This window comes from Protopterus annectens, chromosome 7.part1 (genome assembly GCF_019279795.1).
Source record: "Protopterus annectens isolate FY-2018-M chromosome 7.part1, PAN1.0, whole genome shotgun sequence".
NCBI lineage: Eukaryota > Metazoa > Chordata > Ceratodontiformes > Protopteridae > Protopterus > Protopterus annectens.
Genome location: NC_056740.1, coordinates 25,983,123 through 25,995,617, shown reverse-complemented (window position 1 = coordinate 25,995,617; position 12,495 = coordinate 25,983,123). Strand labels below are relative to the sequence as shown.

At 44.9% G+C, this 12,495-nt stretch overlaps 1 long non-coding RNA gene across 2 annotated transcripts in view; it reads left to right on the top strand.

Annotated features, from left to right (window-relative positions):
- The window catches only part of LOC122807524, a 549,309-nt gene that overhangs the window by 39,041 nt on the left and 497,773 nt on the right, over nt 1-12,495 (top strand). The gene's annotated exons all lie outside the window — the stretch shown is intronic.

Below are 12,495 nucleotides of genomic sequence, written 5' to 3'. Positions count from 1 at the left end.
CAATATGACTCAATGTTGTGTCTTTCAGCTTTTCCCAGTTAGGGGTCGCCAAAGCGGAACTCCGGTCCGCTAATGATTGGCAGTTGATTTTTACATGCTGAGTTGCCAGCCCTAATGCACAACCTTCAACGAAGGTACGCCCATTCATGCATGTCTCCACGCAGAAGACGCTCTAGCTGAGAGTTGAACCGGTCAGCGTCTTACTGTGAGGCGACAACGCTATCGCAGCACCACTCAATATTATTTATATTTTCTCCTTAAAATGTCAACACTGAGTGAGTGATGAACCTTTTCTTTGTAGAACAAAATATTTTTTTTATGAACCAAAAAATAAGCTGTTCTTCAAAATGAGGCACATTTGAGAGGCATGTTAAGTTTCTTTAATACAGTATCTCATACACACACACACACACACACACACACACACACACACACACACACACACACACAGCACAAATTCAAAATGTCTGCCAAAGCCCATCACAACAATTACAATAAGCCCGAAGCAGCATAAATATACAGCACATTCCTGCTCCATTAATGATAGTGTCATAATGGCAGACTTTCTCAGTTCATGGAGATTATGGTACTGCAAAAGCAGGTTTGTCAAAAACTATAAATTCAAATTCCACAGATCTTGTGGCAGACTCAGGAACATCTTTAACAGGTTGTGCATAAGGAATCACAGGAGTTGAACAGATAACAGGCTAGAACACATGGCTGAAACAGCTAAACATGACAGTAGCCATGAGGCTGGAATGCAGAGATGAGCAGGAGATAAAAACCTCTTGACCCTGAATATTTTCCTCAGACACTACCAGGGTATAACAGTCACCTCTTCTAGTCATCTCCAAAGAGGTATCACCTTCAGTCTTTGCAGTACTGGAGACATGTTCAGTCTGTGCTAGCACAATTACAGGTACCCACTTAGTTCCAGAAGTGTCCTTTCATGCCAGTGCTGATTAGAACAGAAATCCCATATTTTGCAGTGCTTGTTCTTTGGTTTATTTGAGCTTCCTGGTGGTATTTCAGTATTTATGACATTGTGGGTTTTAGATTCTAGTATTTAGGCCCTGCATTTGAGCAGGTTTCTGCTTGTTTGCTCATCACCCAGCACTGTGCAGTGCTGCACAGTTGTTAGCCAAAGCCAGACAGTTAAATTTAACAAATTTTCCCTTAGATACTACTGTAGCACACTAGTGTAGCCCTCATCCTTAGCGCTTTCCTGGTTAAAGAAATTCTGCTAGTAAGCTGTAACCTATTAACCATCAGCAAATAAATAAATAAAACCCCAGGCAGAAATATCCAATGATTCTGAAAAGCCACCCCTAGTGACAACAGTCTTCAACCTAGCATTATGGACAGTTGGACTATCCTCATTTCTTCTGCCAGCCTTGTTGCCTTCAGTCTATTGATGCAGTGTAGCAATTGCGTAATGTACACCGACAACCTTCTAATAACTCACTCTAGTACAGAGTGCAAAAGATGTATCTACACCAAGAGTCTTGAATCCATGCTCTGTCACACTCAAAACAGTAACACGGAAGAGGTTGTCAACTTACCCACCACTACATATGCACTTAGTACCATTATACATAGTATGCATCAAACACAAAAATCTACATACATGGAGGGTCTCTCTAAAAACTTACCTAAACACCAGAGACCTCCAAAACACAAGGCTGCTACACCTCACACAGTCCCCCCAACACCCATGACACATAGCAACACCAGCGTCTCACCCACCGAGCTGTAAGATGAAACACTCATAAACCAAATTTTGTTGTCATTGTAGACTCAGTAGTGAGACACATGGATATCCCACTCACCAGGCTGGCCAAGGAGAAAGTCACGGTCAGCTGCCTGTCCGATGCCAGGATTCGTCAGATCACACATGCACTCAGGTCTTTCGGCAACAAGTACTATTATGACTCTGTCATAGTTCACGTTGGTGTGAATGACCTGAGACTTACCTCACTGGACTATATGAAGAAAGACATGGTTGAGCTCTCTGAGTATGTGTCCCTGGCAGGTATGTCCCTAACCTTGAGCAGCATACTACCGTCACTTATGATGCCGCAGTATAAACAAAAAATGATCAATAATTGGCTTAGTTTTTGGTGTCATTCAAAGGGGATTCAGTTCCTGTCAGCCTTGGAAGCCATGGTTGCCAAACCTTGCTGCTTTGCCAGAGACTGTTTGCACCTGGCACATCTAAGCTTTCGGCTGCTGTTAAAGACCCTTGCTACCCCCATAGTGCCTTTTTTAGGCAAGGTCTCGAAACAACATTACCAATGTGAAATTAGCCAACCAGAACAAAATAAGGGTCATGGTGCTAAATGCTAGGAGCTTAAACCAAAAATTGCACTCCTTGGAAGAACTTATATCACTAGAAGATGTAGATGTCTTTGCAGTCACAGAAACCTGGTTGAAGGCCTCAGACAATTCCCCAGTCTTGCAAGGCCACAATGCCTTCCATGCCTTTAGACCACAAAATGAATGTGTGAAAACCAAAGGGGGCAGTGTTTCTATCTATAAATTTACTTTGCATCCAGTTAGACTGGGCAACTCCATGGAGTTGCTCTGTGTCTAGGTTATGGTGGTAAGACCCCCATTCAAGTCATAGCCAGTTATAGATCCCCCTCCAAGGGTCAGGATGCCCATGAAGCCTACTTGACCAAGCTGGAGACGATCCAAATTTTACAAAACACTCTGGTTATAGGGGATTTCAATTATTCCACCGTCAAGTGGGAAACCTATGCTAGCTCCAACTTGCTATTGCAAAAGTTCTTTGACTTTGCTAATTAAAATGCCCTAGAACAAATTGTTTATACCCCGACAAGAGTAACAAACTTTATAGATCTGATCCTCACTAACACATCAAACAGATGCACTGCCGCAAATGTCAGACACTGATCAGTTAAATCTGACCACAAAACAGTCACCTTCGAGCTGGCACTAACACCAGAACTCACAAAGGGTGAAGTCAGAATAAAAAACTTCACCAAGGCAAACTATACCCTCCTAAGCAAAGGTATACATGCATTCCAAACGCCTCCACAAGCTGAAAGTGGTAACTACACTGAAGATTACACTAAAGCCCTGTACAATCATTTGCATAAGTGTATAAACTTGGCTGTACCAGGCAGAATCAAAGCTAGAGCCCCAAGTAAAAAGAAGCTGCCATAGTAGACATCCAGCATCAACAAACTTTACAATAAATGCAAAAGGTTGCTGTCCAAGAAAACAAAGGCAAGTCCCCAACAATGGAAAAGCACCCTCCTCAGCCTCAATATCCAAATAAGACAACTTGTCAAATCTTCTAAGAACTCCTTTGAGAGAAACTTAGCAAGTACAGCGAAGGACAACCTTAAGGCCTTTTACAGCTACGTACATAGCCTAAAAGGTAGGACCCAAGAATGTGCAGAACTGGTAACCAAATGGTATCATACACACTGAACCCACAGAGATAGCAAATCTGTTAGCGGATAGGTTTGGTGAAACTTTCACTCCCTTATCCCCTCCTAACTTATCACATACCTTCCCCCAAACTTCCTCCCACCCTACATATCTGAAGAGCAGGCCCTCAAAGCCTTGTCCAGGGCAAAAAACACAGCCTCTGTGGAACCAGATGACATCCCAGGCTGTCTTCTAAACAGGCTAAAACATAAACTAGCATCACCATTAAGTACCCTTTTTAATCATAGCCTGACCACAGGCTTTGTTCATGTGGAATGGAAAACAGCAACCGTTATTCCCTTCCAAAAAGGTGGCATAACAACAGACCCAGGGAATTACAGACCCATAAGTCCAACCAGCCTCATCTGTAAGGCCATGGAATGTATCATTATGGACCTCATAAATAAAGACATAGGTGACCTCCAAATCCTGGATCCTAACCAATTTGACTTCATCAAGGGCAGATCCTGCCTCTTAAATCTGATGGACTTCTCTGAAAATGTGACCAGGGCCATTCATGAGGGCAAATCTGTGCACACAGCATACCTTGACTTAGCAAAGGTCTTTGACTCAATCCCACACTCAGGCATTACCGATAAACTTGGCAAACTGAATGTAAACCCCTTCATTGTAAGATGAGTTGCCAGCTGGCTCACAAACTGGACACACACTATTAAAGTGGGTGACTCCACATCAACCAGCAGACCTGTTACCAGAGGGGTCCCATGGGGGTCAGTGCTGCACCCCCTAATGTTTGGTATATACTTCTCAAAATTTCAGGTCAAAACTAAAGAGTTGTGGCTGAGCAAGTTTGCCGATGACTGCAAACTGGGTGCAGTCATTGAATCCCCAGATTATGTCAGTATACTCCAGGACGGTCTCACATAGACCAACAACTGGTGTATTAGTCATGGTATCAAACTGAAGGCAAAGAAATGCATCACCATTCCCTTCGGTACAAACAGTGTCCCTTCACACTATCAGATCAACAACAATACCCTAATTACCCATGAAGTGGTAAGGGACCTGGGATCACAAGTTGACTGCAACTTTAACTTCGACCACCATGTTTCTACTGTAGTAAGGAATGGTTTCTATGTAGCACACTTGATTAGTAAAGGCATTGCCTCAAGAGCAAAAGAGGTTATAACTCCTCTGTTCTCAGCACTAATCCAGACCATAATTGAGTATGATGCCCTGTTTGTCATGTACTGTACAAAGCACCTGCAGCAACTGGAGAGACCTCAAAGGTTTCTAACAAGAAGATCAAGGGGCTTCAGCATGTGCCTTACACAAACCGACTAAAGTCCCTGTCACTATACTTCATGTCATATAGGCTTCTTAGGGAAGACTTATGCCTGGCCTACAGAGCAATCCAAGGCCCAAACCTAATGAACTTGCTGCATATCAGTAAATCAAATGGGACTAGGGCTTACTGTTCCAGGGACCTAAATATGGCCTGCAACTTAAATAGGACATGCTGGAAGGGCATATTTATCTCCCAGAGACTGCCATATCTTTAGAACAAGCTACCAATTCATGTGAAACAGAGCACCTCTATGACAGTGTTCAAGAGGAATCTGGACGAGTAGATGAGACACCATAAATTCTTACCGGGGATAGCACCCACAACCCTCCTGGACATGGGCAGTCATCACTAAATGCAATCTTGGATATTGACTAGCATTTTCTTGGTATTACATTGGGATGAAATGGCTAGGCTTAAAATGACCTCCGGGTCAATAGCCTAGTAATCTCCTATGATCCTTCCCATTATAAGAAAGACAAACTAAAACAAAGAGTAAAAAGGTCACACAGATAACCAACTGGTTAAAAAACACAAAAAGAAAAATCTAGCAAAGCTAGACTTCTAACTGTTTGATACCTTAAACTTCTTGCATCAGAGACCTCATGGGATATATGCAAATCAACCTTTAAAGATATCAGGTGTTTCAGGTAAATGGCAATTCTGAATGTCCATGATTTTTTCTTTTACTTTCATTTTTAAGTCTATTTATGGACAATTTCAGGCCATTAAAGCCAAACCCCTCTAGCTGTGGATATGCATGTTTCTGCCTTCTTATGACATCATCAGCACAGCATAAGAGGAATGTTTATCCTTTGGAAACACAGGGTTGTCATTCCCAGCTGATATCCATAAATATTAGGGTGTCTAGGGCCTCTGATGCAAGAGGTTTAAGGTATCACGCAGTTAGAAGTCTAGCTTTGCTAGATTTTTCTTTTTGTGTTTTTTAACCAGTTGGTTATATGTGTGACTTTTTTATTCTTTGTTTTAGTTTGTTAGTTGGGATATTGTGTAGACACCCTAATGTTTATGGATATCAGCTGGGTATGACAACCCTGTGTTTCCAAAGGTCAAACATTCCTCTTATGCTGTGCTGATGATGTCATAAGAAGGCAGAAACATGCATGTCTGCAGCTAGAGGGGTTTGGCTTTAATGGCCTGAGATTGTCCATAAATAGACTTAAAAATGAAAGTAAAAGAAAAAGTTATGGACATTCAGAATTAACACCTGATATCCTTAAAGGGTGATTTGCATATATCCTATGAGGCCTCTGATGCAAGAGGTTTAAGGTATCACACAGTTAGAAGTCTAGCTTTATTATAAGAAAGACAGGGAACACTGGGTAGTAACGTGAAATATGTTTTTGAAGGCTGACAACTTAACATACAGATGTGTTTTAGTGGATCTCTTTCCTTGGGCAATTTTTAAAGTTTGTTGCATGGTCTGAATCAACCTTTCAGCCACTCTATTTGTTATTTAATAATAAGGAGCACAAATAATATGTTGGCTGCCTTTTATTTTTAAGGAATTTATCAAAATCCTGAAAAACAAAGTGCTCTACATTGTCACTCACTAATTATTCAGGCAAACCAAATTGAGAGAACAATTTGTGCAGTCTCTATAGTGTACTTTTTGAAGCTGTGGCAGTTAAGAAAGCAGTTTATGGCCATTTAATGTAGATACCATGCATTTTGCATACTTTTTCAAACTCCTGAGAAATAAACTGCTGTCTTTTGTTACTCATGTATTGTTCAGCAAACTAAAGTAATGATACATTCTGTGTAGTCTCTGTATGGTATTGTTTGAAGCTGTGGATGTCATAACAGTAGATGTTATGTGATCTCGAAAGCTGGCTTTCTGATTGCTCGGGCGATTACTAACTTTTTGCTGATAGCTTTTGCTTTTCTTGTCATCTTTTCTGTTTTAACATACTATTTCATTTTTGTGGTGTCTGGAGTTTTGTGAGAACTTTGTAGTGTTCTTGCCGCTTGGTTTGATAAGACTTTCCCTCCCCTGTCTTAGGCGTTAACTTTATTTAGTCAATTTTTGCTGTTCTTGTCATGGTTTCCAGTTGTCCTTGACTTAATTTTTACGATTCATTACCTGTTCGGCAGTGTTTGACCCATTTTTAGGTAGTTGATTTCTGGCCTCCTTCCATCTTAGATAGTGTTCTTTTTTCTCCCCCAAATTACTGTTTTTGCTATAATGTCTCAGCTACCTAGCCTTTGTTTACCTAAAAAATCACAATTTACCTTTTTTGAAATGTCAATCACAGATGACCAAATCATTTGTTTATTGTTTCAAGTCAAAAAAGGGATTGAGTTTTGCAGCGCGGTGTCACAAATCCTCGAACTTCAGACATCCCAGGAAAATAAATCCTATTCTAAAAGCTTAAGCAAACCCTCCTTGTCAAAGCTCTAGCATCCTCTCCTTCTCCAACTAAAAAGAAAAAGGCCGCTTCGGACCAGTCCGGTCGGATCCGCCGCCAAAAGGTCGAGGTATAAATTCTCCTTCGCCTAAGCTTAATGCCAAAGGCTTAGAACCTAGTCCTTCTCGATCTCCAGCACTCCTCGGAGGCTGGGTCTGCTTCCATGGCTCCACAATCGAGAGGCGATCATCACCGCTGGCTCCACAGGTCTCGAGCGGCGCCCAATCGCCCGCCAGCGGGCGGAAGAGGGGCGCTCGCCTGGGTACGCCTCACCCGAAAGTCCTGGTAGGCTTCGGAGGGGATAACTCGAGAAGTCGCCGAGCCGGGTCGTCTCTCGAGCTGGGGCCGTTGAGAGGCCATCTCGAATCTGCTCAGTGCCTCAGTCCCCCGAGGATGTCGGATTCGGATATAGACAGGGTGCTCCTTCGACCCCATATGTCCCCAGTCATTCGGAGGCCGTTCGCTCCCAATTCAGTTGGTCACGAGCCGACAGCCTATGCCCATCCCATCCGAGCAGAGGTGAGGACCGCTTCGCCCGGCTTCGACAGGGTGCTCCAGGTTTCCGACCAAGACTGCTCTGTCGTGGCTCTTTCTTACTTCGACTTCGGCTTCGGTCCGGAAGTTTGGCCCACGACCTTGCTGCTCCTCCCGGGTGAGTTTTCGGGACGACCAAGTTGCTCGACCGGGCCAGGTGGTGTTACCGGCGCCCGAGTTAAGCTGGCCTCGATTCTTCCGAGACCGACACCTTGACTTGGTCCAGGTTTAGTTCCATGCGAGGACCTCTGTGGCCAAGTCTTCGCCATCTCTCCGCTTACGAGCACCTGCCGCCTCCGAGTTACAACCATCTTCCCGGACACTCTTGCCGTAGGGGGCGGAGCAGGTCTGGAGGGAGGGCGGACCCCATTGGGATTCCTGAATTCCCTGAGGGTTCTTCGGAGTTGTCCCATTGAGAACCCCACTCTCTCCCGGCTTTTAGGGAAGCAGGCGGACTCTCCTGGTCTATGCAGTCGAATCTCGTTTGCAGCGCGGAGAGGTGTCCGTATTAACCGATGATGTCTCCCCTCCTCTCTTATGGATCAGTTGTCAACGAGGCCTAAGGGCGACCAAACCCCCTCCTGATGCGTGGACCCCCTCCTCAAGGCCTTTGGGCTCATTCTCCTCCTTCTTGTGTCTCCGCACACGAGAATAGCTCCTTCCAAAGTCTTGTCAAGGCTTAGAACATCCAAGGCTCGTGGAACCAGTCCCTTCTCGCCCTTGTAAATTTTTAGTGCTCTAGGAGCCTAGCTGACCAGCTCACTAAAGCATGCGTGTCTCAGATCCCATGCCGGTGGCCTCTGCTACTTTGCAGGACGGCAGAGGCACAGGAGTTGTCCATCCTCCTAATGCTTCTAGGTCTGTTTACTTTTGAGGCACTGGAAGCATTTGGTTCATCACTAAAGGCCTTTACTTTTAAGGTCTCTGACCATTTCTGCTATTTTACCGACAATCAGAGGGATCTCTGTCTGGAGCGCCCAGATTCCCTCAGTCTAACCTACCTGAGCTAGCCCAGTTCCAGGCTCTTTCCTCAGTTGGCTATCCTATGCTCAGGCAACTCGGCCCATGAGGCTCATTTTAGCCTGGCCCCCGGGGCGGTAAGCTCTAGGCGCAGGCGCGCGGCCTCCCATGGAGACAAGCCTGGGAGGCTTGTGTCAGTTTGCGGAGGCCCTCAAGTCTTCTTTCGACGCTGAGCGTGGCCTCACTTTGTTTGGACTGCGGGTTAAAGACACCTTACCTTTATCAGCAAGAAGTTCTCCCTTTATCTGTCAGAGGGTGCTTGTTATTCCAAGTCTTCGAAAAGATCCATCCTCCCTGATGGGAAGTAAAAAAATGCTTCCAGTTATCATGCCTACCCGCCTTTTCAGCAGCCCATCCTGGCAGAGGCAGAGGACGGGAAATTTCACCGGGGAGACGCCAGCCCCAGAGGCTGCAGAGGCCCCCCCAGTCCAGAGGACACCTCAACAGCAGGGGTGGCTCTTCAGCCTCCCACACAGGCGGCAGGGATTGCCCCGAAGTGCGGGTCCCAGAGTCGGCCGCTTCGTGGCAATTCCTAACTCCCACAGAGTCTCTTCGGGGATTGCCGGCTGGTGCTGATCCCGGCCGGAGGTTACAAATCCCCATTCACCCAAAGCTCCCACCGGATCAAAAGGACCGACCCAAGTTTCAGGATCATTGGAAATTGCAGCTTCATAGCTTTCCCAGCTGCCAGGAAAATCCGAAATTCCAACCCGGAATCAGACCCAATCCACCCCGAAATGAGACCAGGTTCCAGCTTTGCCAAAAGACAGACCACTCATCACCAATATTGATCTCAGCAAACTGAACTAAAATTACTCCTAATATTTTTAGTGCCATGGTCTGAGGACATGAGATTCTCCCATGATTGGAGATTACTGTTTAATGTGCAATCGAGACCTCGCAAGCGCAATGGTGCACAGCATTCCATACTGTGGCCCAGGAGAAGGACGCGCTTCAGTGCATTTCTCATTATCACACACCCCAATATCTGCTCCTTGGCATCACCACAGCAGCCTGGGTGTCAGTCTTGTGTTTGGCAGTAGTCCCTGCTCACCTGAGGAGTCCCTGTGTCCACTATCCAGCCCCTGGGTCTACTGGCACCCTGACTGCCACATCCCCCAAGGTTTCTCCCTCTGGACGAAAGCCACCCTCTCCCCTGGGTGCTTCCTGGGCTCCTGATTCAATTCAAGCCACCATCTCCTAAGGTTTCAGCTGCGATAAGGTTCATAGGGGCAGATGTCTGGATTACTCTCATGCTGCTTTCTTCCTAACAAGGAGATAGACTTTTACAGGGCCAAGTTCAAGCTCTGATTTCAAGATCCAAAGCCCCAGCCAGGATGGTCCTACAAGTTTTAGGTTCAATGTCTGCCACGGTTTAACCAAGTTCCTCTGGCAAGATTGCACATGAGGATTCTGTTTCCTTTATTGGTAACTCCAAATCACCTTTTCTTTAGTTCCTCAATCATCACATCATGATCACAGAAACATGCAAGATCAACTCGCTATGTCTTTGGTGACATCCAATCTAAACCATGAAGCCCCTTTGCAGAAACCTCTCCAGTGGGAAGTTACCCTGACGACAGCCTTCTCCCCCAGATAGGTGGGGGGGGCTGTCTGCTTCAGGGTCCAGGGCATACCCTGGGCACAGACGAAGCTCAGATGGGTGGGAGCTTGTGGCTGGGAGGGCTTGACTTAGTGGCTTCCCTTCAGGGCAAGTTTCTTGCTGACATGTCATCGCACATGACACATGTCGTTCTATCTGGGTCTGGACACAAAACTCCTTTCAGACTATCTATCTTAACCCCTTTGCAGAGTATATATGAGGGCACCAGAATGCAAACGCTTGGGACCAAGTCTTTCTAGGGTACCGAAAGACATTCCGGGAATATAAATGCATTGGCATTGAAATTGAGTTCTTCAATTCGACCCACTCAATGAAAAATCGACAGGTCCTAAACAGTAATCAGGCAGGTTTTCACGCCTGGGGAATGGCTATGCATCTATCACACTATAATTCAATAAACACGGCGCAAAATGTTCTTCTCCTTGACTCCACATCAAGCTCACACCACTTGGATGCAAGTGCACAACCTTGATCAACAGGGCTATAGGGGAACTTTCCTCCCATACCAAAGCTCTTCAAAAGCTTTCAAAAGCTTCCTCAATTGGGGTCCATACTTCTCTCCATTGCTATGGCTTCCATACACAGGTATGGGGTCTACCTGAAGACTGATGTGGTGATTGGATGACGATCCTGATCCCTACGATCTGCTATCATGGGATGGACGATCCAGCATCGTCCCTTACACCCTTGAAGGACAGCCAGCATCTCCACTCCTCTCCCTATCTTAGAAGTCACATTAGGAAGAAGAAGTTAGCATCATTTTTATCTTCAGCCCACAAACCCACCACACTAACAAACCCATTCTCAGTAAGTGGAAGAGGTTTGCTTGGACCACTAACTCAGGAAGGGGACCCTATGCTTGCTCCAATCTATCTGTTTTGTTCCTCTTAACATCCAAATTTAATCATGATCTTCTCTCTCTACTATTAAAGTCCAACTCCTGATCTATCTCTAAATTCCACCTCTCTACTGGATCCTCCATTGATGAGTTAAAGCAAGATTATGCAAGATGATTAGCCTTTCCTCTGGCCTTAGGCTTGTTTAGTTTTTCATCTTGCTTAAAGGTGGATCTTGATTTTTGATTTGTGGCATTACATCTCCCCCTTTCAAGCTGCTGCTATGTGTGTGACTTAAAATATCTGTCTTGGAAAACTGCACCTGCTGTTGCAAGAAACTCTGCAAGAAAGAGTTTCAAGCTTTCAAGCCCTATCTATTAAAACCAATCCAAAAGGATTTTCACAAGGATAGAGTATCACCATCCCCTAATCCTATCCTTTGTCCCAAAAGTCTGTGTAGATCTCTAAATCTCTCAATATCTGTTCTACCACCAAAATTCCTCCAATCTCATGAAGCAGAATACACTCTCCATAAATTTTCTGTTCACAGGCAGTTAATTTAGACAAGAAGACACTCAGCAATTTCAATGCAGAGAGGAATTGTTTGTGTCCTTTTCTCAGACAGTAAATTGGGTGTTTTTCAAAAAAGCTAATTAGGTAAAATGGATTAGAGATTGTATAACTCAGGCTTATTCTTCTTCGAATAAGTCACTTTTATTCTTCCAAATCAAAGCTTACCAGAGCAGAGGCCAGGCTAAAGCTCATAGCTTTTCATTCCAAGCTCACATATCTTTCATTTAAGCTGGCTTTATGATGGTTGCTACCGCGTTCATTATTTCCCACTATAAATTGGATGTGGCATCTAGGGATGAGCATCTATTTGTCAGCACGTACTGGTTCCACGTTTTCCAGTGAGCCACAGGAGATAGGTGCTAGCCAGGGCTTGTCCCAAGTCAGAATGTATGTGAATATAGGATCACATAATCACATTTAGTTATGTACTCACCATAAACCAAGATGTTTTGGGATCCCTCCTTCACATTCCACACACCCACCCTCCTTCCCCTGCCTTGAGATCAGAAGAGATTGAACGGTTTGTATTTAATCTTGTTTTTATCTTGTTTTTCATCTGACGATGTTATATAATCAGGCGTGCATGTGTGCATGTATGACAAACTAGATCTGGGGACTGGTGTGCATCCTGGGATATAGTAGCTCAGCCAGCAAATAAGAGACTTTCGCCTTTGGCATAAGCGGCAATGAAGTCGGAGGAGGATCGCCCCAACC